This window comes from Lathyrus oleraceus, chromosome 7, assembly GCF_024323335.1.
Source record: "Lathyrus oleraceus cultivar Zhongwan6 chromosome 7, CAAS_Psat_ZW6_1.0, whole genome shotgun sequence".
NCBI classification, from domain to species: Eukaryota; Viridiplantae; Streptophyta; class Magnoliopsida; order Fabales; family Fabaceae; genus Lathyrus; species Lathyrus oleraceus.
Genome location: NC_066585.1, coordinates 145,345,887 through 145,358,529, shown reverse-complemented (window position 1 = coordinate 145,358,529; position 12,643 = coordinate 145,345,887). Strand labels below are relative to the sequence as shown.

Here is a 12,643-nt window from a genome sequence, read left to right as displayed (position 1 = left end):
CTTTGAAAATATATAATTTGAATATGTGTTTATAAATATCTGTTTATAAATATAAGTGATTTTCAATCTATAAATTAATTTTATATAATTGAATTAGATCCAATCATATTTTTAACAAAATATCTCAATCTATAAACAATTCAATTGATAAACATACAACTCACATTAAATCTCGTGACACACCTATAATAACTAATAGAAGCAAAGACACTAATGTAAATATCAATAAAAGAATTGTTATGACCCTGATTCATAAAGTCGATCTCTTTGAAATAATATATATATATATATATATATATATATATATATATATATATATATATATATATATATATATATATATATAATCTATGAAACCATAATGAAATTGTACACAATTTATTATCATATATATTTTCAATTTCTCTTTAACTTGACGACTTAAGCATCAGAGTATTTGTAAGTTTCATCCCTTCATCAACAAAGAAGACACTTACTTGCTCATCATTATTTGAGCCATCTTCCTTAAAATTGTGGATCCCATTGAACTCTATTGTGATAACAATAGTGTTATCGCACAAACTAAGAAGTTTATATCTCACCAACAATCCAAACACATACTTAGGCATTACCACCTCATTCGAAAGATAATATATATATAAGAGATGTGAAGATAAGAAGAATACTAACACTTGAAAATATCGTTAATCCACCGATAAAGCATCTTGCGCAACAGAAACATGATGATCAAACTAGGTATTAGGTGTATGTGTGATTTTCTCTAGTGCTAGTGAGAGAATGTTGGTGTAAGCTCTAGAGACCAATAATGTATTAGAACTTGATACTTGTATCAAATTATCTATTAATAATAACTATGGATTTCTTTATTATGTTTGCTTTTTTAAAGTAATAAAGTCACTAAAATAGCTAGTATGTTTGATGAAACACTAATTGTGACTTAACTGTGAGACTCCATTAAATATAAGGACATTATTATTAAAGTATCGTAGTCAAACTTTATTGTAGAGTGGAATAAAATTAAAGCATTGAGACTATCATGTGGATAGACGGATGATTGCATCTCATAGATCATACATAAATAGTTATCACACTACTACCAAAAACTACATTTTCACCTCTATTGGGAAAAGACTTTCACCTTGATTGGGAAAAGGCTTTCACATTGGTTGGGTGTCAGAGGTAATATAGGATGTTATAGAAAGTGCACTACTTTTCCCCTCGGGCCACAAGCAAGGTGAAAAATTGGAAAACACGTCATTTTTCCCCTCGATTGAACCTATCAACTGAGGTGAAAAGTGGAATTAGTCATGAGTTTGATTCCAACAACAATATTTTTGTATTTTTAAAATGCATGTTGGATTAACTTTCTCCCTTTGTTGAAATAAGAACCAAGGTGAAAAACTGCAACGTCCAACTTTCCCCCCGGTTGAGACTTTTAACTGAGGAGAAATATATATGATGAGATTTTAATTGTACAAAAGTCATCTTATTTACCTCATTCTGAAACATAAATTTAACAACATAGAGTAAATCAACCCCTCACTAAACATATAACCTTTCAAATTAATTTAGAAAATAATAATCTAAAAAATTAAGTTATATTTAAAAACAACTTACACTATTAATCACTGCTTTTCGAGATTCCTAGAACTCATCATTCATCTCTCACTCTTTAACAGTTAGAATTTGTCTCAATACTTCTAGTTATTCAATCAACACTTTCTTCTCTATTAGTTCAATATGTAATCGTCAAATTTATTGGCAAGTTTTTATCTTCCGCCTCATCCTCCTCCTCATTTTTAAAGCTTTTTAACACATTTAATGACGCTTTAAATTATTGAAGCTCAAATTATAAGTTTTGTTGCACACCCAGATGCTATTCGAGCTCAATAGTTTTTACATGTATTCGTTTCTGGTATAAAATAACAAAGGTTAGATGAAATTCCATTTTAAAAAGCATACATTGAAGAAAATAATTTCACCAATTATAAGAGAAGAGATTACATTATGGAACTAACCTTGAAACTTTTTTTCTCTTGCAATCCATCCTAGAGATTGATGATGTACTTCATGCAACTATATATGATGAGATTTTAATTGTACAAAAGCCATCTTATTTACCTCATTCTGAAACATAAATTTAACAACATAGAGTAAACCAACCCCTCGCTACACATATAACCTTTCAAATTAATTTAGAAAATAATAATCTAAAAAATTAAGTTATATTTATAAACAACTTACACTACTAGTCAATGTTTTTCGAGCTTCCTAGAACTCATCATTCTTCTCTCACTCTTTAACATTTAGAATTTGTCCCAATACTTCTAGTTATTCAATCAACACTTCCTTCTCTATTAGTTCAATATGTAATCATCAAATTTATTGACAAGTTTTTATCTTTTGCCTCATCATCCTCCTCGTTTTCAAAGTTTTTTAAGACATTTAATGATGCTTTAAATTGTTGAAGCTCAAATTATAAGTTTTGTTGCACACCCAGATGCTATTCAAGCTCAATAGTTTTTACATGTATTCGTTTCTGGTTTAAAATAACAAATGTTAGATGAAATTCCATTTTAAAAAGCATGCATTAAAGAAAATAATTTCATCAATTACAAGAGAAGAGATTATGTTATGGAACTAACCTTGAAACTTTTTTTCTCTTCCAATCCATCCTAGAGATTGGTGATGTACTTCATGCAACTACTTTTTTATCATTGTTTTTATTACGTTAAATTTGTATTTTAGCACTTTACATCCAATATGGATCGTTAAGGCATTCATATTTCGATTGACTGGTGAGGGTTTCTCGCGGACCGTTGATGTTCCATGTGGATTGATGAGTTGAAAATGTCTTGACCATTGTTACTTTATAAATGGATAACAATCATTACTTAATTTTTTCCATCAAATTGAGGAAAACAATTTCCCTTCGATTACTAGCTCAATTGAAGGAATAGGTCATAAATAAATAAATAAAAGACGGTAAAATGTAGTTGTTGATATTTAAAAAAGGGTTAATCAAAACTCTTCCCCTCAGTTCCTAGCTTAACCAAATGAATATGTCATAAAAATGCTCTAAAATACAGTTAATGGAATTCAAATGGGGGTTAATCAAAACTTTTTTCCTCTGTTGCCAACTCAACCAAGGGAATAGATCATAAAAAATAAAAGTCACTAAAATGCAGTTACTGAGATTCGAATGGGAGAGGGGAGGGGGGAGGGGGGGTGTTGACCAAAAAATTTCCCCTCGGTTTCCAGCTCAACCAAGAGAATAAGTATTATTTAAAAAATAATAATATGTGGCATGCCTATGCTCGGTTAACTATTGGCAGAGGTGAAAATTTTGTTATAGAATATATTATTTGTTGTATTGTCAAGTCTTCACATTGGTATATGCATTAGGAGTAATATTAATACTGGATTGATCCGCCATGGGGATATTACATAGAATGTTATGCGAGTGTCATAAGTTACTCTTAATGTGATAATGGTGCATACCACTCATCGACTTGAAACCACTATGAAACCTAGATCCAGAGTCGAGTATTTTATTTCCAATCAAACATTGTCCATAACAGGATGACCATAAATATGGTTGATGGATACTCCACAAATCATGTCGAGGGACACGAGTGACCTAGATGGAGTTTATCCATCCTACGTAATAAGATAAATGTCTAAGGGTCCAATATTGAGTTGGACAAAGACGACATAGTCTATGTCATGTGTTCAATATATACATGAAAGCAAAGGGTAATATACATATAAACATTTTCACGTAAATGTTTTGTCAGATCACATGACATGTTAGTGACTTTGGTAAAATTGATGTAATGTTAGATACTGCTCATTATTTTTTATATTAAATATGTGATTTAGTATAGTTGTCAATATCACGATAACCTATAGGGTCACACACATAAGGACATATTGATGAAAGATAATGAATACATGAGGATTATTCGATTGTGCGGTCTTGTAAGGCACTTGCGTTAACTAGAGAAATACGATACATCGTAAAGTACAATGTACTTAAGTGGAATACAAAACACCATAAAGTACAATGTACTTAAGTGGAATACAAAAAACCCTATGGTACGATTTCCTTAAGTAACATGCATCACAATGTAAGTATAATGTGTTTAAGTGAGCCTTTTCAGTTTGCAGCTCACATAAGCGGTTTTATAAATAGAACTCTTATGTTGAAGTATTCATGTTTGACCAAAATACGATTTATGAAACCCTAGACACACTTTCTCTATCTCAACGTATTCATTAAGAATAACTAGCATTGATATTGAAGTCATTTTGTTCGTGTGGACTGAGTAGAGATGTTGTTTGTTTAACGCTCATGATCTCTCTCTAGATTTTGCATCAATGATTAATGACGTGCTTTCCGCAAGTAAACGAAAATATCAGTTATAGTATAAAAAATGTTGAATCCATAGAGACCAATGTCAACCTACCGTTATCTATTATCGCTTTGTAAATCTAAGGCTACGGGAAAAGTTTTGATCGAAAACGAATTAAAATAACTTGTTTTAGAATTAATGGAAACAGAGACCGGAATGTAATTTCCGGGTACCTTCGGGACTCAGAAAAAATTAGGCACCTCAATTTATTTTAGAAATCATTTTCGGAAGAATTATTAATTTAAAAATACTACTCACTTTCACGCAACCCGTATCGGATTTTGGAAACGTAATCGCCTGTTGTCGGACATTACAAGTTACGATTTTTTTTTGAAAAATAATAGTCCTTAATTAATTAATAAAGCGTTGTTGCTCTTTTTAAAAATTAAATAATAGAATTTTAACGGTCGAATACCACTTTCACACTTTTGTGCTGAAATCGGTATCACTGTATTTTTGCTTTCGCGATAAAATCTCAGCTTTTTAAAACAAAATTAAGAACCAAAAAATTAAGTTGTTATAAAAATTATGTGTCAATAATTTTATCAAGTCCCATCGAAACGAAGGTCCTCACATCCCGGAGTCTAAGAGCTTAGTCTGACACGTCTATTGCGGTTATCGTACTGTTATCTAATAGCAAATTAAAAATACTAAATATGATAATTAATTAATTTTAGAAATAGCAGTGAATATATATATATATATATATATAATATATATATATATATATATATATATATATATATATATATATATATATATATATACACACGCACACACACATGAGTTTGTAGCAATCGTGAATATGCATATCAATTGCATCAATTGAACATATAAATATGAGTACGAGAACAATAACAGAAGCAATTACAATCATAAATATTTAGTACGTAGAACTGAAGTGACAATATATAAAGGACTTATAACGAAAACAAAGATAAAAAATGACAAATAAATAAACCTGCAATTAAAACTTGTTTTGCAAAATTCCTAAAATAATTTCTAAGAAAAATATTCTGGCAAGATTGCACCACGAACGATCCAAATCTCTCTGACGAAACTTCTGATTCTAACTCTAAAGTGCAGCAATTCCTCATTGTGAGAAATAACTGCTTTACAAAAGTGATTTTCTGGCTAACAATTAATTCTATAAAAAACTTGGAAATTGAAAAAATGAAACCTAAGCCTATTTATAAATTTAAAACTAGTAGAAAACGTATGGAAATTATGTTGGAGGAGTGGGAGAAAAGTCTGCAGAAGTGGAGCAAACTGAGTCTTCATTAGTGCTATTTTTCAGGCCTCAAAGTCCATGGCGGGCGCCATGGCCTCATGTCGAACGCCATGAGTAAAAATTATGGAGAATATGGGTTTTAAGTCCATGGAGAATGTCATGAGTGTAAAAATCCTGCCATTTTATTTTCTTGACCTTTTGGTACGCAAGTGGCTGCCACGTCATGGAAAGCGCCATGGCAAATGCTATGAGTGCAAAATTTTGGCATTTTCTCTGTTTTTCGTCGTTTTCATTTCGTTTTCTTGCACGGATGCTCCTACCTGGAAAATACCTGAAACAACCATAACATACTAGCATATCACAATAAAAGGAGACAAAACAAGCTAAAATGTTATGTGCATCAAGTCAGAAACGTGATGTGTTTCATGGTTATCAAACTCCCCCATACTTGAATGTTTGTTTGTCCTAAAACAAGATACTAGCATATATGAAAACTTTATAAATGCAACATTTAGTATAAAGACTTGATAACACTGAAATTTACGTATTTTCGACTCCGATTTCACATGCATTCTAGTTGTTTTATTGTCATTTTGTTGTGTTATTACTGTGTTTTCCTTTGTTTTCAGGTTTTTACTTTAATCGGAGCCCCGATCAAGAAAAGGAGCGAAAAAGGGCTAAAAACCCTAAAATTCAGCATTTTGTGCTTATGACCTACCCAATGGCGGGCGCCACAGACCAAGCCATGACGTGTCAAACTCAACTTCCCTCAACTCCCACGTTTCCCCACTACTTCCACTAAGGCGCCCCATATTGTGCTTGTGGCGGGCGCCATGGCCTTGTGGCGGGCGCCACAAGAGGAAAAACGGTTCCCTCCTATTTTCAAGTTGAAGGGCATCCAAGTCATTTCCATCTTTTTACTTGCTTATAAATAGAAACGCGAATTCACTTTTACAATCATCCAAACTTAGAGCAGAGGCAAACTCAGAGCAACTTTGTTTCACGTAGGCATATATTCAGTTTTATAAAGTGGTAATCGCTTCGCATTGGAGTGTTACCACAATTGTGTAATCAAGTCTGTGATAGAGTCTGTAATCGAGTTTGGAGCACTTTGGAAGGAAGTTAATCCTGCCGCCATTTTCATTTCCGCATTGCAATTTATTCAACCCTCCGATTGGAGCAGGTTTTTATTACTCGCCTTTACTTTATTTATTTCCTCGCACTCGCTTTAAATTATTTATTTCCTCTCACTCGCACTACTTTTATTTATTTCCCGCACTTCAATTCCGTTGGGTAAGATCGAAAGCACGCATCAAGTTTTTGGCGCCGTTGCCGGGGACCAATTTCGTCAAATTTCATTTTCCTGTTGTTATATCGTTTAGACTTAGGTTATTTCCTGCCGGTCGATGCGAAGAACTCGCATCACCGGAAGTTTAAGTTTAGTAAACCCTCTGGCGGAACCTGAACGTTACGCTCGCGCACGTTTATTCTTTCATAGAATTAAGAGAGTTATGACCGAAGATCAAAACCAAAGACCTCTTAAGGACTTCGCTCAACCATCTAATGAAGAACCTAGTTCTAGTATAGTAAACCCAACTATCCCAACCAATAATTTTGAACTTAAACCATTCCTGTTGCAACTAGTGCAACAGAGACAATTCGCGGGTCTCGCTACCGAGAACCCTAACCAACATTTAAAAATATTTCTTCAATTAGCAGATACTTTTAAAACCAATGGAGCTTCTCCTAAGGCAATACGTTTAAGATTATTTCCTTTTTCCCTCAGAGATAAAGCCCTATCATGGTTAGATTCCCTTCCACCCAATTCCATTACGACTTGGGATAACCTTAGAAGAGTTTTTCTTGCTAGATATTTTCCCCCGAGTAAGACCTCCGGTCTTCGAAACCATATAACTAGATTTACCCAAAACCAAGGAGAATCGTTGTTCGAAGCTTGGGAGAGATATAAAGAGTTGTTACGAGCATGCCCACATCATGGATTAGAAAACTGGTTAATCATTCAAACCTTCTATAATGGACTTCATTATAACACAAAGATGACCATCGACGCTGCCGCAGGCGGTGCTCTGATGAACAAACCTTACCCTGAAGCTAGTGCCCTCATCGAAGATATGGCTCAAAACCATCAATCATGGGGAGTCGAACGAGCGACAGTGGAAAAGAAGGAAGCCCAAGGAGGAGTGCATGAACTAAGCTCTATAGACATGATGCAAGCTAAAATGGACGCATTAGCCCTCAAAGTCGAGCATATGTGCATAAACCCGAATACTGTAGCCGCAGTTTCGTCGGATTGTGAGATATGTGGAACCCAAGGACACCAATCCGCAGAATGCAGTCTATTGAACGAAACCCACTCCGAGCAAGTGAACTACACCCAAGTGAACCCATATTCGAATACCTATAACCCTGGATGGAGGAATCACCCAAACTTCTCCTATAAAAACAATAACCCTATTCAAAATAATGCACCTCCGAGTCCTAGTTATCAAGCCCCTAGATCAAATCAACCTATGCAACCTGTACCACCAAAGCCGAGTCTTGAGAAAATTATGGAAAATTTTATCACCGCTCAAACCCAACAAAACAAGGAGTTCATGAACCAAAACATTCATGTTAACGAATTGATTACTCAGTTAGGAACCAAGGTTGACCAAGTAGTTACTCATACCAAGATGCTTGAAACCCAGATCTCTCAGGTAGCTTTAAACCAAGACCCTCAGACTACACCTGGAGAACAATTCTCTGGACAACCTCAACAAAATCCGAGAGGACAAGCCAATGCCATTACCCTACGAAGTGGGAACGCTTATGATGAGCCACCAAACCCAAGATTGAGTGAACCTGAAACTTCTAAGGAATGTACCAAACCCCCGGAGGAAGTAAAGGAACCAGAGGAATCTGAAAACCAGGATGGTCGAGAGAAAGGAGAAGAACCTAAAGATAAAACTTACGTACCACCCCCGCCATATAAACCACCTATACCATATCCGCAAAGACTCAAACAAACCCAGATCAATAAACAGTATAAAAAATTTATTAAAGTTATAGAAAAACTTCATGTAGAAATCCCTTTCACAGAAGCCATCACCCAAATACCTTCTTATGCAAAGTTTCTTAAAGACATCCTTACCAACAAACGTAGACTTGACGATCCGAAGCCTTTGGAATGTAATGCTATTTCCGAGGACAAATTAGCAAAGAAAGATAAAGATCCTGGAAATTTCTCCATTCCTTGCCTTTTGGGTAATCACGTCATTGAAAAAGCTTTTCTAGACTTAGGAGCTAGTGTGAGCTTAATGCCTCTAGCAGTTTGTGAGAGATTAAACTTAGGAGAATTACAACCCACTAAGATGTCACTTCAGTTAGCCGATAGATCTGTCAAATATCCGATAGGCATTTTAGAAGATGTTCCTGTTAAGATAGGTCAACTATTTATCCCTACTGATTTTGTTGTCATGGACATCAAAGAGGACAATGATATACCAATCCTTCTAGGTAGACCATTCTTATCGACTGCAGGAGCCATAATAGATGTCAAGAAAGGAAAGTTGACATTTGAGGTAGGTGACGAGAAAATAGAATTTATACTTTCGAAATTTCTTATGGCTCCTGTGATGGGAGACTCATGTTATGCCTTAGATATCATTGATGAATGTGTTAGAGAATTAGAACAAAAAGAAATTATTAAGTTACCATCAACCCCCATAAAGGAAGATGATGACTTTAAAGAACCTTACATCGATGATAACCTTTACGAATGTTTATCCCTTACTCCATATCCTATGTCATGCCCTAAGAAACCAACCTTAGAACTTAAGGAACTGCCTAAGAACCTGAGATATGAGTTCCTCGATGAAAAGATGAATCGTCCAGTTATAGTCAGTGCTACCTTGAGCCAAGAGGAAACGAACCAACTTTTAGACGTTTTACGAAGACATCCCTTAGCCTTAGGATATAATATCTCTGACCCGAAAGGTATAAGCCCATTCGTATGCATGCATCGGATTTCGCTCGAAGAAGATTCAAAACCCTCTAGGGAGCATCAGAGAAGAATAAACCCTATAATGAGTGATGTTGTTAAAAACGAAGTTCTTAAGTTACTTGAGGCAGGTATAATCTATCAGATCTCGGATAGTAAGTGGGTGAGCCCTGTGCATGTAGTACCTAAAAAGGGAGGCATCACAGTCGTGCAAAACGATAAAGGCGAACATGTAGCAAAACGTTTAGAAGGAGGATGGCGGATGTGTATAGATTATAGAAAATTAAATAAAGCAACTAGGAAGGATCATTTCCCTTTACCATTTATAGACCAAATGTTGGAGCGTCTAGCCAGACACTCTTACTTCTGTTATCTAGATGGATACTCTGGATTCTTCCAAATACCTATTCACCTAGAAGATCAAGAAAAACTACCTTTACATGCCCTTATGAAACTTTTGCCTACAGACGAATGCCTTTCGGCCTCTGTAACGGTCCAGCTACTTTCTAACGCTGCATGATGTCAATATTCGCAGATTACCTAGATGGTATCATGGAAGTGTTTATGGATGATTTCTCGGTTTGCGGATTCGATTTCCACAATTGTCTTGCTAACCTTGAGAAAATCCTAGAGAGATGCGTGGAGGTGAACCTCGTGCTAAATTGGGAAAAATGTCATTTCATGGTGACCGAAGGAATAGTTTTAGGACATATAGTTTCCGAAAAAGGTATAGAGGTAGATAAAGCTAAAATAGAAGTTATAGAAAACCTAAAACCCCCAAAAACCATCAGAGAAGTCCGAAGCTTTCTTGGACATGTTGGATTCTACCGGCGTTTTATTAAGGACTTCTCCAAAATAACTAAACCGTTAACCGGACTTTTAATGAAAGATGCTGAATTCATTTTTGATGAAAAATGTAATGACGCATTTAATCTTTTAAAGCAAGCATTAATCTCAGCACCTATTATGAAACTGCCCGATTGGTCGGAACCTTTTGAGATAATGTGCGATGCTAGTGATTATGCAGTTGGAGCCGTTCTAGGACAAAGGAAAGATAAAAAATTACATGCCATTTATTATGCCAGTAGAACCATAGATGCTGCCCAACTTAACTACGCAACAACCGAAAAAGAATTACTCATTGTAGTTTTCGCTATAGACAAATTTAGATCTTATCTAGTAGGAGCAAAAATTATTGTTTACACCGATCATGCTGCCATTCGTTACCTATTAAGTAAAAAAGATGCCAAGCCTAGGTTACTCCGATGGATTCTATTACTACAAGAGTTTGATTTAGATATAAGAGATGAAAAAGACACTGAAAATATAGTAGCCGATCACCTTTCTAGGCTAGAACATCTAAAACCAGAACTAGTACCCATAAACGATGATTTCGCCTATGATAGACTGATCGCTAGAGTAGAAACCATTGAAGATAATAACCTAGATCCTTATGAGCACCCCCAAAATTCCTTAGCAATAAATAACATACCCTGGTATGCAGATTTCGTTAATTACCTAGCTGCTGATATAGTACCCCATGATCTTGACTACCACCGCAAGAAGAAATTCTTCCACGATGTGAGAAACTTCTATTGGGACAAACCGCTCCTTTTCAAAAGGGGTAAAGATGGCATTTTTCGCCGTTGCGTTCCAGAAGAAGAGGTAAATAGTATTATCGAGCATTGTCATTCTGCACCTTATGGTGGACATGCGAGCACCTCTAAGACATACGCCAAGATTCTTCAAGCTGGCCTATTCTGGCCTACCATGTGGCGCGATGTCTATGCTTACATTGTCAAATGTAATAGATGCCAACGCACTGGAAACATTTCAAGACGTGATGAAATGCCCTTAAGAAACATTCAGGAAGTAGAACTCTTTGACGTATGGGGTATAGATTTCATGGGACCCTTTCCACCATCCTTAGGAAATAGGTATATCTTAGTAGCTGTAGACTATGTGTCTAAGTGGATTGAAGCTATAGCCGCACCCACAAACGACACTAGGGTAGTAATCAAACTATTTAAAAACTATATATTCCCTAGATTTGGAACACCACGTTTAGTCATAAGCGATGGAGGATCACACTTTATATCGAGAATATTTGACAAACTTTTAAGAAAATATGGAGTTAGGCATAGATTAGCAACACCATACCACCCACAGACTAGTGGCCAAGTAGAAGTATCTAATAGGGAGATAAAACAAATCCTAGAGAAAACTGTTTCTATTTCTAGGAGAGACTGGTCTCAGAAGCTTCAAGAAGCATTATGGGCCTATAGAACCGCTTTCAAAACCCCTATAGGAACTACTCCTTATCAACTAGTTTATGAAAAATCCTGTCACTTACCTTTTGAGTTAGAGCATAAAGCCTATTGGGCCATTAAAACTTTGAATTTAGACTACCTAGCCGCTGGAGAAAAGCGTACCCTAGACATTCATAAATTAGAAGAACTTAGGCAATCTGCCTACGAGAATGCAAAAATATATAAAGAGAGGACAAAAGCCTATCACGACAAAAGAATAGTAAAGAAAAACATCAATGTAGGCGATTTTGTTCTCCTTTTCAACACTAGGTTACGACTCTTCCCTGGAAAGCTACACTCAAGATGGACTGGTCCTTTCGAAGTATCCAAGATTCTGAAATCCGGAGTCGTAGAAATCAAGAACCAAACCTGTATCCCATTCATTGTAAATGGACAAAGACTGAAGCTCTACGAAGGAGGAGACATTCCAACATACTACTCAAACTACACCCTGATTGATCCACCGATTCCTACTAATACAGGTGTATAAATTCTGATCGTCAAGCTAATGACGTTAAACAAGCGTTGCGTGGGAGGCAACCCATGGTTTTTCTTTTCATTTTACTTTTTTCGCATTTATTTACATTTATTTTTATTTTTATTTTATTTTATCTTATTTTGCATTGAGACTAAGATTTGAATGGTTTGCATTTTCAGGATCACTTTCCTAACTTTTACAGGATGCAGG

At 35.4% G+C, this 12,643-nt stretch overlaps 1 non-coding gene across 1 annotated transcript; it reads right to left on the bottom strand.

The window, feature by feature from the left end:
- Positions 1-7,541: 7,541 nt before the first annotated feature.
- LOC127109801 (small nucleolar RNA R71) lies at positions 7,542-7,648 on the bottom strand. Its single transcript, XR_007797052.1, has one exon. It is a non-coding gene; the product is annotated as a small nucleolar RNA R71 (small nucleolar RNA).
- Positions 7,649-12,643: the final 4,995 nt, after the last annotated feature.